Source organism: Tachyglossus aculeatus, chromosome 4 (genome assembly GCF_015852505.1).
Source record: "Tachyglossus aculeatus isolate mTacAcu1 chromosome 4, mTacAcu1.pri, whole genome shotgun sequence".
Lineage (NCBI taxonomy): Eukaryota > Metazoa > Chordata > Mammalia > Monotremata > Tachyglossidae > Tachyglossus > Tachyglossus aculeatus.
Window position 1 is genome coordinate 21,445,828 of NC_052069.1, and position 19,276 is coordinate 21,465,103.

Below are 19,276 nucleotides of genomic sequence, written 5' to 3' on the forward strand. Positions count from 1 at the left end.
ACACGGACTGTGTCCACCCCGATTTGCTTGTATCCGCCCCAGTGCTTAGAACAGTGCCTGACACATAGTAAATGCTTAGCTAGACTGTGAGCCCAATGTTGGGGAGGGACCGTCTCTATATGTTGCCAACTTGTACGGTGCTCTGCACACAGTAAGCGCTCAATAAATACGATTGAATGAATGAACAAATACCATAGTTATTATTGATTATGATGCTCAAATCACACTCAGCACCCTTTGTGGGCCACCCATTGACATAGCACTAAACTACTGTGTTTTCTAATAGATATAATAATAATAATAGCAGTTATTTAGCGCTTACTGTCTGCAAAGCACTGTTCTAAGCGCTGGATATGTACAGCAATAGCTATTTGAAAGCCACTACTTGAGTTCCCCGCCTCAGGGTCGCATCTGGAGAGTTTCCAGTACTCTACCAGTCTCGGCTATGGAAGGGAGAGTCAAGCAGAGGCCTACCCATTCCATTCCTAGCTTGGCCGGTGGCTAGTGAGTGGAAGGCCATCTACTACAAGTCAAAACTCACCCATGCCGGGCAGCAGCGGTATGGGAGAGAGTCGAGGTCGGAGACTCGAGTTTACTGCATGGAAAGAGGCCATGGTAAACCGCTTCCATATTTTTACCAAGAAAACTCTATGGATACACTACTAGAACGATTGCAGATGGAGAGCGGGATGTTCTGGGAGAGATGTGTCCATGGTGTTGTTGTGGTTCGGAAATGACTCAACGGCATAACACAAGACAAGAACTGAGTTCCAGAGTCTTTTCCATCTTGTGAGTACAGACAGGGGGCTCTGGGAATTAGAAAAGAGTATTATAGCATTTTTCATTTTCTAGGTTCCCCACGCCGGCAGGTCTCACCCCCATCTCAGTGTCATCCCACAAGGGCACCTGTTATCACTCTTGGCACTTTAGTCCCGAAATTGCCACTCCCCGCTAGAGAGTTTTTGCACAATAATTTAGAAAGTTGGATCCCACTACTGGCTTGCCATAAAACGCTTTTAAGCAGTTGATCAATACTGAGCACAGAGCACTATTCTAAGCGCTTGGAAGTGTACAACAGAAGCCAGGCACATATTCCCAGACCTTAAAGATCTTACTAATCCAATGGGGATTTTATTTTAAGACAAGAAATTTCATGCCTTAGCTTTGCATAGCTATAATAAAGTTCAGCGCAGATTTGTCATGCATCGCTAATGGAGTTTTAAATTCACACGTCATACTGTGTCTTCGATTCCAAGATAAACCTACTCATGGTAAGACTTTATTTCTGGATGGACACCCACGATGCAATGCACACAGTGTGCTGATAAAGATAGTCCTTGGCTCTACTGAGGTGGTTGGTAGTGCTTAGAACAGATTTTGAAACGATCATCCAGTGTCATTATCTTCTGGCCTAATGGAGAGAGCACTGGCCTGGGACTCGGACAACCTGGATTCTGATCCCAACTATCTGTAATTTGATTTATTTGTATTGATGTCTGTCTCCTCCACTGTAGACTGTAAGCTTGTTGTGGACGGGGAAAGTGACTGTTTATTATTTTACTCCCCCAAGCTCTTAGTACAGTGCTCTGCTTACAGTAAGCACTTAATAAATACGATTGAATGAATAAATGAATGAATGACTCCCTACCATCTATTACTACCACCCTTCCTTTGAAGCTGTGGTCCTAGTGGGCGGGGATCATGTCTACCAACTCTCTTCTATTTATTCATTGTCATATTTATTGAGCACTTACTGTGAGCAGAGGACTTTATTACGCACTCGGAAAAGTACAATATAACAATTAACAGTGACATTCCCTGCCCACAATGAGCTCACAGTCTAGAGTGGGGGAAACAGACAAAAATAAAAGTAAATAAAATTACAGATATGTACATAAGTGCTTTGAGGTTAGAAGCAGGGGAAGAGCAAGGGGATAAATAAGATTACAGATGTGAACATAAATGCTTTGGGGCTGGGAAGGGGGAAGAGAAAAGGGATGAAGTCAGGGTGACACATTCCTCACCAGTCCCCAGGCTGTACGCCCATTGTGGGCAGGGATTGTCTCTCTTTATTTCTGTATTGTACTTTCCAAGTGCTTAGTACAGTGCTCTGCATACAGTAAGTGCTCAATAAGTACAATTGAATGAATGAGATGAGATGAGAAAAATTGGGGCTTAGTCTGGGAGTTCTTTTGTACTCTCCTAAGAGCGTACTGCAGTGCTCTGTTCACAGTAGTACTCAATTAATACCATTTGTTGGTTGATTAATTGATTTAAGTTGACTGTTCTGTTCTCTTCCTCATTCCCCTGCTTAAGTGGCTCACCTTTAAACAGTTGCTTGGGTATCCTGATGTTATCTCTGCTCCTCAACTATCCACACCCAGTAAAGTTGTGTTACCATGTGAATTGGTTGCATTGTTCTTTAGGGCTGCCTCCGTGACGATGAACTGACTCTGTTTCCCCAACCACAGTGTTGGTGCTGCCTGATGATGTTGAGAAAGGCTCATAGGTGACATGGATGATGGTTTGACAAGCCCAATTTGACATCTTTTAGACTGTGAGCCCACTGTTGGGTAGGGACTTTCCCTATATGTTGCCAATTTGTACTTCCCAAGCGCTTAGTACAGTGCTCTGCACACAGTAAGTGCTCAATAAATACGATTGATGATGATGATGATCTGAGCTGAGTCCACATTTCATTCATTCAGTCATATTTATTGAGCACTTACTGTGTGCAGAGCACTGTACTAAGCACTTGAGAAGTACAATTCAGCAGTAGAGACAATCCCTGCCCAGAACGGGCTTAAATAAAGATGGGCCTTGCTCAAGTTTTGTAGTCTTTTCAGTTTTTATGATGTTATGATAATAATAATGGCATTTAAGCACTTACTATGTGCAAAGCACTGTTCTAAGCACTTGGGGGGGATACAAGGTGATCAGGTTGTCCCAGGTGGGGCTCACAGTCTTAATCCCCATTTTTCAGATGAGGTAACTGAGGCCCAGAGAGGTGAAGTGACTTGCCCAAAGTCACACAGCCGACAAGTGGTGGAGCTGGGATTAGAACCCGTGACCTCTGGCTCCCAAGCCCATGCTCTTTCCACTGAGCCAAGCTGCTTCTCAAATTAATATTGATGGCATTTATTAAGCACTTACTATGTGCAAATTACTGTTCTAAGTACTGGAGAGGTTACAGGGCGGTCAGGTTGGCCCACGGGGGGCTTACAGTCCTAATCCCCATTTGTACAGATGAGGTAAGTGAGGCACAGAGAAGTTACGTGACTTGCCCAAAGTCACACAGCTGACAATTGGAGCTGGGACTTGAACCCATGACCTCTGACTCCAAAGCCCATGCTCTTTCCACTGAGCCTCGCTGCTTCTCACTGTGATGATGATATGATACCTGAGACACATTGTTGCTACTTTATCAGTCTCCCAAATGATTTATGGCCATTTCTGCACTTAGAACAGTGCCAGCGCTTAGAACAATGCTTTGCACATAGTAAGCACTTAATAAGTGCCATTATTATTGTTATTATTTCTGGGTTTTTTTCTTTAATTTTTGATTTTTTGTAAATGCTTACTACGTGCCTGGCACTGTTCTAAGCCCTGGGGTAGCTAATCACTGTCCATGTCGCACATGGGGCTCAATCTTCATCCCTGTTTTACAGATGAGTTAACTGAGGCATGGAAAAGTGAAGTGACTTGCCCAAGGTCACACAGCAGACAAGTGGTGGAGCTGGGACTAAAACTTAGGTCTTTCTGACTCCCAGGCTCAAGCTCTATTCACTAGGCCGCACTGCTTCAATTTTCTACAACTGAATCTCTCAAAGCATCAACGCTCAGCATAGTCCTGGGTGAGAAGATTTAGTTATGGTATTCATTCATTCAATTGTATTTATTGAGCGCTTACTGCGTTCAGAGCACCTTACTAAGCACTTGGAAAGTACAATTCAGCAACAGAGACAATCTTTACCCAACAACGGGCTCACAGTCTTCAGCGCTAGGACCAATCAATCAATTATTGGTATTTATTGGGCACTTACTGTATGCAGAACACTGTACTAAGCATTTGGAAGAATACAATACAATAGAGTTGGTAGATACTCTATAATAATAATAATGGCATTTATTAAGCACTTACTATGTGCATAGCACTGTTCTAAGTGCTGGGGAGGTTACAAGGTGATCAGGTTGTTCCACAGGGGGCTTACAGTCTTAATCCCCATTTTACAGATGAGGTAACTGAGGCCCAGAAAAGTTAAGTGACTTGCCCAAAGTCACACAGCTGACAATTAGCAGAGCTGGGATTTGAACCCATGACCTCTGACTCCCAAGCCCTTGCTCTTTCCACTGAGCCACGCTGCTTCTACCTACGCACAAGGAGCTTACAGTTGAGAGGCAGAGACAAACATTAAAATAAATCCCAGATAGGGAAAATGGGAGAGTATAAGGATATGAATATGCAGGCCATAGAGCAAGTGCAACGGTGTATCATCATCATCAATTGTATTTATTGAGCGCTTACTGTGTGCAGAGCACTGTACTAAACGCTTGGGAAGTACAAGTTGGCAACATATAGAGACAGTCCCTACCCAACAGTGGGCTCACAGTCTAAAAGGGGGAGACAGAGAACAAAACCAAACATACTAACAAAATAAAATAAATAGAATAGATATGTACAAGTAAAATCAATAAATAAATAGAGTAATAAATATGTACAAACATATATACATATATACAGGTGCTGTATATGAACCAAATTGTTTGGTTCAGGGCTCCCCTGGTGTGGCTTGTACATGAGCTCTCAGGGTCCAGTTTATTTTCAGCAACAAGAGAGGTGCTAATTCTGCCAAGTTGTTTGAAGACATCGGCAAGTCTCCTTGGGACTCTGGATCCAGGTTCCAGTGGTCGGCATGCAGCTGCTCCCAGATGACCATCTAGAGAAATTTCAGCGGCGATCAAACCCGTCAAGTTTGAAGAGCTTCCTAATCGATTGGAAGTTCATTCTAATGCCAGATTATAGGTCCCTGTCAGCCCCTTGAGCACAGCAACAAAGCCCCGGGTGAAGAAGACTGCACGATTGTCCCCTTCCATTCTCTCCTGTGGTGAGAGCTTGGCTGCTGCATTTATCAATCAGTAATACTTAGGGATTGCTGTGTGCAGAGTATTGTACTAATCTGTTGGGAGACTACAGTGTAGTGAGTAGACTATACTATAGTATGCCATATGCCATATTCATTCAATCGTATTTATTGAGCGCTTACTGTGTGCAGAGCACTGTACTAAGCACTTGGGAAGTACAAGTTTGCAACTTCTAGAGACGGTCCCTACCCAACAGTGGGCTCACAGTCTAGAAGGAGAAATAGCATTGCCTAGTGGATAGAGCTCGGGCCTGGGAATCAAAAGGTCCTGGCTTTTAGTCCCGGCTCTGCTCCTTGCCCAAAGTCACACAGCAGATAAGTTATTTAACTTCTCTGGGCCACAGACACCTCATCCTTAAAATGGGGATTAAGACTCTGAGCCCCATGTCGGATAAGGACTGTGTCCAACTGGATTAACTGTATCTACCCCAGGGCTTAGAACAGTGCCTGGTACAAAGTAAGCACTTAACAAGTAACATAGTTATTACTATTATTATCATCATCATTATCTACCCAAGTGCTTTCACTCATTCATAGAGAAGCAGGTTGGCTCAGTGGAAAGAGCCTGGGCTTTGGAGTCAGAGGTCATGGGTTCAATTCCCAACTCCGCTAATTGTCAGCTGTGTGACTGGGCAAGTCACTTAACGTCTCTGTGGCTCAGTTCCCTCATCTGTAAAATGGGGATTAAGACTGTGAGCCCCCTGTGGAACAACCTGATCACCTTGCAACCTCCCCAGCACTTAGAACAGTGCTTTGCACATAGTAAGTGCTTAATAAGTGGTATCATTATTATTATTATTCATCTGATTGTATTTATTGAGCACTTACTCTATGTTGAGTACTGTACCAAGCACTTGGGAAAGTACAATACAACCACAAACAGTGGCATTCTCTGCCTATAATGAGCTTACAGTGTAGAGGAGCGAAGAAAGACATCAATATGAATACATAAAATTACAGATATGTACATAAGTGCTGTAGGGCTGGGAGCAGGGAAGAGCAAGACGGGATGATAAAGAAGGGATTGGGAGATGAAGAAAAGTGGGATTTAGTCTGAGAAGGCCTCATGGAGGAGGTGTGCCTTCAATAAGGCTTTGAAGATGGGGAGAGTAACTGTCTTGTCAGATTTGAGGAGGGAGGGTGTTCCAGGCCATTCATTCATTCAGTGGTATTTATGGAGCGGTTACTGTGTGCAGAGCACTGTACTAAGCACTTAGGCCAGAGGTAGGGCATGGGCTCGGGGTCAGTGATGGGACTGGAGAGATCGAGGCACAGAAGAACAAAGTGTGTGGACTGGGTTGTAGAAGGAGAGAAATGAGGTGAGGTAGGAGGGGAAAAGGAGGTGGAGTGCTTCAAAGCCAATGGTGAGGAGTTTTTGATATGGAGGTAGTTGGGCAACCACTGGAGTTTTTGAGGAGTTGGGGGACATGTCCTGAATGTTTTTGTAGAAAAATGATCCGGGCAGCACAGTGAAGTATGGACAGGAGTGGGGAGAGCCAGGAGGCTTAGAAGTCACTAAGGAGGCTAATGCACAAATCCAGGCAGGATAGGGTGAGTGATTGTATTAATGTGGTAGCAGTTTGCATGGAGAGGAAAGGGCAGATTTTAGTGATGTTGTGAAGGTGGGACTCACAGGATTTAGTGATGGATTGAGTATGTGGGTTGAATGACAAAGAGAAGTCCAAGATAACGCCAAGGTTACGGGCTTGTGAGACTGGAAGGGTGGTGGCACCATCTACAGTGAGTGGGGAGAGGCAGGAGGCTGAGAAGTCAGTTAAGAGGCTAATGCAGAAATCCAGTCAGGATAGGATGAGTGTATTAATGTGGTAGCGGTTTGGATGGAGAGGAAAGGGCTGCTTTTAGCAATATTGTGAAGCTAGAACTGACAGTATTTGGTTAAAGATGGAAAATGTGGGTTGAATGAGAGAAAGGAGTCAAGGATAACACCAAGGTTACAGGTTTGTGAGACCAGAAGGGTGGTGATGATGATGATGATGCCATTTATGAAGCGCTTACTATGTGCAAAGCACTGTTCTAAGTGCTGAGGAGGTTACAAAGTGATTAGGTTTGTCACACGGGAGGCTCACAGTCTTCACCCCCATTTTACAGATGAGGTAACTGAGGCACAGAGAATTTAAGTGACTTGCCCAAAGTCACACAGCTGACAGTTGGCGGAGCCGGATTTGAACCCATGACCTCTGACTCCAAAGCCCGTGCTCTTTCCACTGAGCCATGCTGCTTCTCATAAACAGGTGGTGCAGTCTACAGTGATGGGAAAGTCAGGGGGAGGACAGGGCTTAGGTGAGAAGAGAAGGAGCACTGTTTTGGACTTGTTAAGCTTGAGGTGATGAGAGGATATCCAAGTAGAGATGTCTTGAAGCCAGGAGGAGATGCAAGCCTGGAGAGAGCAGGGGAGAAGATGAAAATTTAGATATCATCGTCATAGAGATGGTAGTTGTGTCGCGAGCCCCCCACCCCAGCTCATACCAACCAGGGCCTTCCTGGACTGGGGGAGCCTCAGTGACACGTAGTAGATTTCAAACCGCACCTCTGATCACCAAGGTTACTGAGGAAAGCTTTTGACTTAGTTTTACCAGCATGCAAGGGAGTGACACACACTCACTCACTGCACTCCACCAAGGGTCCAATAGCAGTACGTGGTCAAAGGAGCCTGTTCTACCAGTGTTCCTTCTTTCTTCTTCCACGTGGTGCTCTCCTACTGCTTCTGTTTCTCCAGCACGCCTCTGTCTGCAGTTGCTTCCCTCTGCGTGCTCACTCGTGATTCAAAAGGAGTGCCTTTTATCTGCTTTAGGCGTTGCAGCTGTGACTGTACGTGGCAAAGGCCCGTTACTGGGTAGAACTGGGAGAGAAAGCCAAGCCTCCCTCCATGCTCCACACCCGCAGGCCAGCAATCACCTTTCTCAGGTAGAGCACATCAGTGGCTTCGCAAAGTCTTTCCTTGCTGTTGCTTATGGGATCACAAACAGTCTCTAACAAGGCAGCTTGTTGAGGGCACACCACAAGTTGAAGTCGTGGGAGTGAATGAGTTCTCCAAGGAAATGAGTGTAGATGGAGGATAGAAGGGGCCTGAGAACTGAACCTTGAGGGTCCCCCACAGTTAGGGGGTGGGAGGGAGAGGAGGAGCCCGTGAAGGAAACTGAAAATTAATGGTGGAGAGATAAGAGGAGAACCAGGAGAGGACAGATTCAGTGAAGCCAAAGTTTGATAACGTTTCCAGGAGACAGGTGTGGGCCACAGTGTTCATGGCAGCTGAGAGGTTAGTGAGGATTAGGATGGAGTAGAGACTGCTGCATTTGGCAAAAAGGAGATCATTGATGACCTTCGAGAGGGCGGTTTCTGTGGAGTGAAGGAGAAGGAAGCCAGATTGGAGGAGGTCAAGGAGAGAAGTGGAAGAGAGGAATTTGAGACAGCAGGTGTAGACTGTAAACCCAGTGTGGACAGGGATTGTCTCTCTGCATTGCTGAATTGTGCTTTCCAAGTGCTTAGTATGTTCTTCTAGACTGTGAGCCCTTCATTGGGTAGGGACCGTCTCTATATGTTGCCGACTTGTACTTTCCAAGTGCTTAGTACAGTGCTGTACATACAGTAAGTGCTCAATAAATATGATTGAATGAATGAATTAATGCTCTGCACACAGTAAGTGCTCAGTAAAGACGGTTGAATGAATGAATGAATATACAACTTGCTCAAGGAGTTTGGAGAGGGACTGGTAGGAGGGTGGTGAGGTGATAGCTGGAGGGACTGTGGGGTCAAAGGAGGGCTTAGAATGGTTTCTGGCACATAGTAAGCACTTAACAAATACCATAGTCATTAGTAGACATCATCCCTGCCCTCCAGAAATTTACAATCTATCAAGGGAGGCAAACCCTAAAAGAAGTTACAGGTAGATAAATGCTGCATTTTAAAGATATGAACATATAAACAAAGGGCTGAGTACACAAATGCCAAAGTGACATCGAAGTGCTAAAGTGACAGTAGGAGGGAAAAAAGGGTGGCAAAAGGAGAGATTGATTAGTCGGGGAAGGCCTTCCAGAAGAGATCATCAATCGTATTTATTGAGCGCTTACTATGTGCAGAGCACTGTAAAGAGATGTGATTTTAGAAGGGCTCTGAAGATGGTGAGGGCAGCGGCCTTCCGGATGTGAAGCAGGAGAGAGTTCTGGTTAGGAGTGGAGCATGACTAAGATCCAGGAAGAGGGAGGTGAGAAAGAGGCACAGTGAGGAGGTTGCCTTGAAAAAAGCAGAGTGAGCGAGCAGGGTTGTAGTGGGAGAAGAGTGAGAATGAGGAGTGGGGTGAGAGCTGATCAAGTGCCAGAGATTATGTCTACTAATGCTTTTGTCCTCTCCCACATGCTTTTAGTTGTCCTGATTGTATTGCAAGTGAAAATGTGGAGCAAATCTGCTGACGATTACATCAGCATTTGGTATCTCCTGTCACTGTGGTGACCAATACATCCTTCAAATCAATTGCAGCATGATAGAATCAGTGTTATCCCATTGATTAGATATTGGCTGCATATCCATGTTGTTTTTCTCTTAGGCATTGGCAGCTAATGGTGGACATTAGCAGGTGGAAAGAGTTGTCACTTAACTTTCTCATCCCATCAATTCTTATCACTTTTTTTTCCATATTTTGTTTTTACTCTGAACACACGGGTGGAAAACTCCTATTCCATTGGGGTTGCTGCAGTGAGTCTGTTTGTTTCCCTACAAAATGCTTTTGGGATACGTACTTTTGTTCAAGTCATCACAGCTGGCTCGCTACTCAATAATAATTCCGGTATTTAAGTGCTTACCATGTGCCAGGGACTGTACTAAGCGCTGGAGTGGATAAAAGCAAATCATGTTGGACCTAGTGCGTGTCTTATGTGGGGCTCACAGTCTCAATTCCCATTTTACGAATGAGGAAACCGAGGCCCAGAGAAGTCAAATGACTTGCCCAAGGTCACACAACAGATAAGCGGCAGAGGTAGAATTAGAACCCACAACCTTCTGACTCCCAGGGCTGTGCTCTATCCACTACACCATACTTAAGAATAATAATAATAATAATTATGGTATTTGTTAAGTACATACTATGTGTCAAGCACTATTCTAAGAACTGGGGTAGATACAAAGCAATCAGGTTTCCTCACATGGGGCTCACAGTCTTAATCCCCATTTTACAGATGAGGAACTGAGGCACACAGAAGTGAAGTGGCTTGCCCGAGGTCACGCAGCAGACACGTGGCAGAGCCGGATTAGAACCCACGTCCTCTGACCCCCAAGTCCAGTTCTTTCCAGTAAGCCAAGCTGCTACACTACTCTACTTCCATGTGTAGAGAGTATTTTTCTTATTTCTAGACAATTGTCAATATAGATGTGTAGTGTCCCATTGCTTTGTGATCTGATGCTGTTTTCTTTGATAGTTTTGCAATGGTGGAAGGGCAACCACTGGAAGTTCTTGAGGAATGGGGAAATGTGAACTGAATGTTTTTGTAGAAAAATGATCCGGGCAGCAGAGTGACCTAGAGACTGGAGTGGGGAGAGACAGGAGGCAGGGAGGTCAGCAAGAGACTGATGTAGTACTGAAACAAGGTGGGATAGGATAAGTGCTTTGGTTAATCATTCAATCAATGTCGTATTTATTGAGTGCTTACTGTGTGGTAACATAGTAGCAGTTTTGGTGAAGAGGAAAGGGAGGATTTTAGCGACGTTGTGAAAGGAACCGACAGGATTTGGTAACAGATCGAACATGTGGGTTAAATGAGAGAGATCAGTTGAGGATAACACCCAGGTTACAGGCTTGTGAGATGGGGAGGATGTTGGTTTTGTCTACAGTGACAGGAAAGTCAGGGGGAGGACAGGTTTTGGGTGGGAAGATGAGAAGTTTTGTTTTGGGAATGGTAAGTTTGAGGTGTCAGTGGGGCATCCAAGTAGAGATGTTCTGAAGGCAGGAGGAAATCAGCATGGCCTAGTGGAAAGAGCATGGGCCTTTGAGTCAAAGGTTGTAGTTTCTAATCCCGGCTCTGCCACGTGTATGCTGGGTAACCTTGGGCAAAGTCACTTATCTTCTCTGTGCCTCCATTACCTCAGCTGTAAAATGGGTATCAAGATTGTGAGCCCCATGAGGGACAAGGGCTATGTACAACCTAATTACCTTGTATCTACCCCAGCTCTTAGAACAGTGCTTGCTACATAGTAAGCGCTTAACAAATGCCAGAGTTGTTATTAGTATTGTGAGAGACATCAGGGCTGACGATGTAGATTTGGGAATCGTCTGCATAGAGATTCATTCATTCATTCAATCGTATTTATTGAGCACTTACTGTGTGCAGAGCACTGTACTAAGTACTTGGGATGTACAAGTCGGCAACATATAGAGATGGTCCCTACCCAACAACGGGTTCACAGTCTAGAAGGGGGAGACAGACAACAAAACAAAACATATTAACAAAATAAAATAAGGTAGTAAATATGTACAAGTAATATAAATAGAGTAATAAATCTGTACAAACATATATACAGTTGCTGTGGGGAGGGGAAGGAGGTAGGGCGGGGGGATGTGGAGGGGGAGAGGAAAGAGGGGGATCAGTCTGGGAAGGCCTCCTGGAGGAGGTGAGCTCTCAGTAGGGCTTTGAAGGGAGGAAGAGAGCTAGCTTGGCGGATGTGCAGAGGGAGGGCATTCCAGGCCAGGGGTAGGACATGGGCCGGGGGTTGACGACGGGACAGGCGAGAACGAGGTACGGTGAGGAGGTTAGCGGCAGAGGAGCGGAGGGTGCGGTCTGGGCTGTAGAAGGAAAGAAGAGAGGTGAGGTAGGAGGGGGTGAGGTGATGGACAGCCTTGAAACCGGAGTGAGGAGTTTTTGCCTGATGCGTAGGTTGACTGGTAGCCACTGGAGATTTTTGAGGAGGGGAGTAACATGTCCAGAGCATGGTCATGGGAGCATGTGAGTTGTCCAAGGGAATGGGTGTAGATGGAGAGTAAAAGGGGACCCAGAATTGAGCCTTAGGGGACTCCCAAGGTCAGGGAGTAGGAGGAAGAGGAGGAACCCATGAAAGAGACTTAGAAGGAATGTCCAGAGAAGAGGACAGCGATAGTGAAGCCAAGGTTGGCTAATGTTTCCAGGAGAAGGGCGTGGTAGACAGTGTCGAAGGCAACTGAGAGGATTAGGATGGAAAAGAGGCTGTAGGATTTGACAAGTAGGAGATCATTTATGACCTTTGAGAGGGTGGTTTCTGTGTACTGAAAAGGATGGAAGTCCTTTTTAGACTGTGAGCCCACTGTTGGGTAGGGACTGTCTCTATATGTTGCCAACTTGTACTTCCCAAGCGCTCAGCACAGTGCTCTGCACACAGTAAGCGCTCAATAAATATGATTGATGATGAAGTCAGATTGGAGGGGATCGAGGAAAGGAAGTGGAGACTGCAGGTGTAGGCAACTCGCTCAAGGGATTTGGAAAGGGATGATAGGAGGGAGATGGAGAGATATGAAATAAGAATCTACATCTATTTAGTGATTGGCATTTATTGAGCTCTTTCTGTGTGTGATGCAGTGTACTGAGTGCATGGGAGAATACAATCCAGTACGGGTCTTAGACATGATCCTGAAGACTGAGTTAAGAATTTCATAAAATCCTGCTTTTATTGAAGTAGAGTAAGAGGATTGGTTATAATCCCCTAGTGACACTATTTTTTATCGACTATCAAAAGGGTTCATGTAGTTCATTCATTCAGTCGTATTGAGTGCTTACTGTGTGCAGATCACTGTACTAAGTGCTTAGTTTTCCATTCCACTTCAGCAGCACCATGAATTGTGAGAGATGCCTGTGTGTTTCCTACCTATAAAGCAATTCCTTTGTAAAGTAACCCCTAGGAAACGAGAGTTTGGCAAATATTTGCAAAATTTTATTTTCTCTTCAGTGTAAATTGATTGAACAATTACTCCTTAGCTCAATTTCCTAGTGAAAGAATGTTCTGGATTAATGTTTGGTAGATGAATTCTAGTAGGTTTTACCAGGCTTAAATTTGTTAAACTAAATCGTCTTTGGTAACCAGCTAATGGGTCTTCCATTTCTCACCTAGAAACTAGGGCTGCAAGGAGGTATCCCCTACTTTACCTTGACAGAGGATGACTAGTTTTCATGTTGATTGAGTGAAATACACTACTTATTTTTCTTTGTTTCTTTCACCTGCTGCATGGTGTTTTGCTGGACTCTTTGGTGGCCCCTGGAGTTTTGCTAGATTGCAAGATCCCTGAGGGTTAGGATGATGTTGAGTGATTCTTTTGTTCTCTCCCAAGTGCTTAGAACAGTGTTCTGTACAAAGAAGGTGCTCAGTAAAAGGTATTTATTGATTCACTTCATTCATTCGTATTTATTGAGCGCTTACTGTGTGCAGGGCACTGTACTAAGCACTTGGGACAGTACAGTACAACAATAAACAGACACATTCCCTGCCCACAGCGAGTTTATAGTCTAGAGGGTGGGGCAGACAGACATTGATATAAATAAATAAATTACAGACGTGCATAAGTGCTGTGGGGCTGGGAGGGGGGAAGAAAAAAGGGAGCAAGTCAGGATGACACAGAAGGGAGTGGGAGAAGTGGAAAGGGGAGTTTAGGGCAGGCCTCCTGGAAGAGATGTGCCTTCGATTAGGCTTTGATCCCCTGGATTTAAATAACTGACTGACAAATAGTCGACTGAGGAGTGGACAAAGGAGTCGACTGACCCCAAGAGGTGTTGTTCAGCTGGTCCATACAGATGGCACCCCCGGGTTTGTGAAATCAATCAATCAATCAATCAATCAATCGTATTTATTGAGTGCTTACTGTGTGCAGAGCACTGTACTAAGCGCTTGGGAAAAGGCCTTGATTTACAGGGATCAGCATGGTAGCAGCTTGGATGGAGAGGAAGGGGAAGACCTAGAGATTTGTGAAGGTAGAACTGTTGGAATTTGGTGTCAGACTGAATATGTGGGTTGAATGAGAGACATGAGGCCCAGAGAAGTAACTTGATGACGATGATGGCATTTATTAAGTGCTTACTATGTGCAAAGCACTGTTCTAAGTGCTGGAGAGGTTACAAGGTGATCAGGTTGTCCCATGGGGCGCTCACAGCCTTAATCCTCATTTTACAGATGAGGTAACTGAGGGACAGAGAATGACTTGCCCAAAGTCACACAGCTGACAATTGGCGGAGCCAGGATTTGAACCCATGACCTCTGACTAAAGCCTGTGCTCTTTCCACTGAGCAACACTGCTTCTTTTAACCAGTCTCCCCACTGATTAGAGGCAGAAATGGGAATAGAAGCCAGATATCTGGTTTTCGGTCCTGTGCTGATTCCACTAGGCCATGTTACCTCCCTTACCCCATCCAGTATCTCCCTCTCAGGCCCCGCCCCAACCTATCTCCCCTATACACTGCAACAATGATTCTGACTGATACTCTATTCCCACATTACAACTGACAGTTCATAGTCCATCATCAAGAGACAAGATGCCCACCTGCCATTTGTATGTTTCTTCTGAAGAGCCTATCTTTTGGAGATCTTCGTAAAGATAATTCCCAACCCCTGCGGCATTTTAAGACTGGAAAGACTTTACAATCCTAAGAATTTAAAACCAACTGCAGTGGCAAGATTGGGTCAGACCAGAGATTCTCCTTCCTCAGGAGTTGGGTTTTGATGGTGGTAATAGGATACTTGGAAGAAAAGTGGGATGGTCACTTTCTCTAACGTGCCCAACCTGGATGTTTAATTGTAAACTTTGAGATTTCCCTGTGCCCTTCCTTTGGCTTTTTTAAGAAAATGCTAAATAAAACTGATGATGATGGTATTTGTTAAGCACTTACTATGTGCAAAGCACTGTTCTAAAGCATTGGGGGCATACAAGGTGATCAGGTTGTCCCACATGGGGCTCACAGTCTCAATCCCTAGTTTACAGATGAGGTAACTGAGGCACAGAGAAGTTAAGTGACTTTCCCAGAGTCACACAGCTGACAAGTGGCAGAGCCTGGATTAGAACCCATAACCTCTGACTCCCAAGTCCATGCTCTTTCCACTGAGCCACGCTGCTTCTCAAACTGATCTCCGCACCTGTCCCTAGAGGACCCGATATTTACACTTTTCCTTCCAGGAAAGAAGGTATTTTATTCCTACCCTATGTTTTCTTAAAAAGTGGAAAAGACGTCTCCCAAATCCCACTCAATCAGTTTGCATATCATACTCAATAATAGCCAATTACAGGTGAGTACGTCGTGATATTGGCAACTGCTGCTATTGAACAGATATTCATTCATTCAATCGTATTTATTGAGTGCTTACTGTGTGCAGAGCACTGTACTAAGCACTGTACTAAGATATTATGGTCCATCAATCAGTGGCATTTATTGAGCACTTATTGTGTGCAGACAGTCTTTTAGACTGTGAGCCCACTGTTGGGTAGGGACTGTCTCTATATGTTGCCAACTTGTACTTCCCAAGTGCTTAGTATAGTGCTCTGCACACAGTAAGCACTCAATAAGTACGATTGATTGATTGATTGATTGACCACTGTACTCAGGAACTGGGAAAATACAGCACAACAGAGTTGGTAGCAGTAATAATAATTATAATATTTGTTAAGCACGTCCTATGTGCCAAGCACTGTTCTAAGCACTGGGTTAGTTACAAGGTAACTAGCTTGTCCCAAGTGGGGCTCACAGTCTTAATCCCCATTTTACAGATGAGGTAACTGAAGCATAGAGAAGTTAAGCGGCTTGCCCAACGTCACAGAGCAGACAAATGGAGGAGCCAGGATTAGAACCCACAGCCTCAGACTCCCAAGCCTGTGATCTTGGTAGACACGATGCCTGCCCACAAGGAGCTTAAAGTCTACAGTGGTCACATATCACGATCACTCTCCCTATCAAGCACCTTGAAATGTGTCCCGTTAGACTCCGGGAGACCAGATGATTGAGTGTGGATGGCTCAGTGCACACCATCCCCACTTACTGAAAAAAATTAGTCCACTCTATAGCCTGCTAGCGCTAGGCTTTCCCTTGCCCCTCTAACCACTGCTGTTTGTATTGTCATGAAAAAATCCTCAAGATTATTAGAGATTCTCTCTCGAAGTCACTTGCACTCCAAGATGCAGTCTCACGACCATTAGCAACATCTTTAAACCGAGTTGAACTTTACTGCTTACCTTCAGTTTTCCATGTTTTATCCAGTTTCCTATCCTCACAGATCACTCCCTCTAATCCTATGGTCACTAGGTATTTTTTAAAGGATATCATTGGGAAACCTAGTCAAATAATTTAAGAAAATGTAAATATTTAATGTCCATTGTTCCCCTCCATTCACTTTGTTGTCACCTCAAAGGACAAGACAAAGTGGCATGTAAATTCGCTACTCTGAATCATTTAGAAAGTTGGAAAAATAGAGTTTTTAAATCCTAAGTGGGCACCGTAAAGGTAATCCAACTGCATGGATGGACAGTCTCTTGTTGGACCAGTTCCCCAAGAATAATCGTTTTAGAAGTGGCTTTACAAAGAGAGTGTTCCCTTTCTTAAGTCTATAGAGGCTAGATTTGGGGAGTACAGAACAGGTTGATGTCTTCCTATTCTGTGCTTCCCTTGACAAATGGGAGGTTCCCAGGAAATCTTTTTTGTTTGGATTCTTCTAATTAAAAGATTGATTTTCAGTTTGACCCTCTCACTCCCTCCTGTGAGGGGCTTCAAGTTCAGGGTCTGATTGGTGGGCAAGACTGCCTGTTGAATGTTCTTCATGAGCTGGTTGATGAGCAGCCTGTCTGATGAGTCCCCTCATGCCAGTGACTCAAGTGAACATGGGAGAGTTTGGATGCAATTGCTGGAGTTTGGGGTGGAGAGGTGTTTTACTCTTCTTACAAGCCTTGTTGACCTTTTGAAGTTAGTTAATTGTATTTACTGAGCGCTTAATGTAAGCAAGGCACTGTAGTAAGTGCTTGGGAGAGTACAATATAACAATAAACAGACACATTCCCTGCCCACAGTGAGATTACAATAGAGGGGAGTCCAATAATAAAGTGCAAACAAAGGAGAGAGGAAGCAGAAAGTATTATTTTCTCCTGCAGGTTTTCTCCAGCTTGCCAATGAATCCCTGAAAAAAAAAATCAGCACATTTTTTTCCTTCCTGGGGCCAGGGTCAGGGAGAAGGTGGGAGGTGAACGGGTAATAACCTGTAAACGAGTTGGAAGGAAATCTCTGGTCCAGACTCACCCTGCCTCTTCCCGCCACCCTGCCCCCTCTTCACTGGCATTGTCAAAACCAAGCCTTTGTGTAGCTGAGAGAAGGAAGAGTTGCTTTGATAAGGCACCTCAGAAGTGGTTACTGTTTGGGGAATTTCCAAACAGGCAGGACGGGATTCCTTCTCCCCAGATACCACCCTTTTACCCCCAATTTTCATAGGAATAAGGTCCACCCGTTCATCCCCAATTTTTCTGGAGCCAGAAGCCTAAGTTTCAAACTGCTCACCTCTCCCCACCTCTTCCAGCCCTACTCTCCAGCAAGGACAAATGTCGTGGATTGTTCATGGGGATTCAGGGGCAAACATGAGAAAAGATTCTAACTCCAGTCCTTGGGCAGGGGCTGGAGGATATTTTCTGCTTTCCCTCCTACTTGTTTGCAGTTTATTAGTGGACTTCAAAATAGGCCAATCCCTTCCACCCCAAATTCCAGTGATTGCTGCCAAACTGTTCCACCTCACTCCCCACTTCCTGCTGTTTTCTGATATCCCCTTCCCCAGAGCTTCTGCTTTTCCTACAGAAGGAGCATGGGACTGGAAATCAGGAGACCTGGGGAACAGTTTGTAGACAGTCTCTAGACTTTTAACTTCTTGTGGGCAGGGAATGTCACTGTTTATTGTAGTATTGTGCTCTACCAAGTGCTTAGTACAGTGCTCTGCACACAGTAAGCTCTCAATAAATATATGAATGAATAAATGAATGAATGAATGAAAGATGCAGTGAGTGAGTGCTGATTGATTGTCCACAGCTGACTGACCTCCCAAGATCCAAACCAGAGGAGGTAGCATTCATGGGGCAGATGACTCACCAGACACGTTTTCCCACCAATTCATTCATTGAATCATATTTATTGAGCACTTACTGTGTGCAGAGCACTGTACTAAGCGCTTGAATCAATCACCAATCAGATTTAGCTTGGGTGAACCACTCAGAAGAGGGGTCAGGAGGGATCCTTCCCTTCCCCACAGCACCTGTATATATGTATATATGTTTGTACATATTTATTACTCTATTTATTTATTTATTTATTTTACTTGTACATATCTATTCTATTTATTTTGTTAGTATGTTTGGTTTTGTTCTCTGTCTCCCCCTTTTAGACTGTGAGCCCACTGTTGGGTAGGGACTGTCTCTATATGTTGCCAACTTGTACTTCCCAAGCGCTTAGTACAGTGCACTGCACACAGTAAGCGCTCAATAAATACGATTGATTGATTGATTGATAAACAGATATTTTCACTGGGAAAAAAAAACTGAATAACAAGGTTTTCCAGAATTCTTTTGTTTGTTGTGGAAGTTGTAGATTAGCAAACTTCAAACCTATTGTGTGCCTAGGGTAGGTAAGATGTGTTCAAGTACATTAAGGAAATGTAACTACTGGATGCTTATTGATGGTTATTCTAAACTGCAACAAGCACCCTGGGGCACTAGGAAATAACAGACCTTTTCTAAGAAGGTAGTTTTCCTTACCTTGAATAAAATATCTCTTCCACTAGGGTGCTGCTAATTCCCTTTTCATATTCTGTATGAAATGTAAGCAGCCACTCAATTTTTTGTGGTGGTTGCTGGTTCGTTTGTTTTTCATCTCTTATTCTACATTGTTTAAAGCCAGCCTGGTAAACTGGGTTGAAAAGCATTCAGATTTCAAATTTCTATCTGGCGCACAGAACTGACATCCACATCAATTCTGCCAATTCCCTTCCTTTAAGGTGAATATTTTTGGGTCTAATGCCAGGTGGACTGAAAGCCCCATGTGGGCAGGAAAAGTATCTCAAGCTTCCATTGTACTTTCTTCAAATGCATAGTACAATCAACCAATCAACTGTATTTCTTGAGCACTTACTATGTGCAGAGCATTGTACTAAGTGCT

The 19,276-nt window shown here is 44.3% G+C and overlaps 1 protein-coding gene and 1 non-coding gene across 3 annotated transcripts in view; both read left to right on the forward strand.

Moving 5' to 3' along the window:
* LRRC7 (leucine rich repeat containing 7) overlaps window positions 1–19,276 on the forward strand; it is a 439,503-nt gene that overhangs the window by 35,803 nt on the left and 384,424 nt on the right. The window lies entirely within an intron of this gene.
* LOC119927825 lies at window positions 396–531 on the forward strand. Its single transcript, XR_005450794.1, has one exon. It is a non-coding gene; the product is annotated as a small nucleolar RNA SNORA7 (small nucleolar RNA).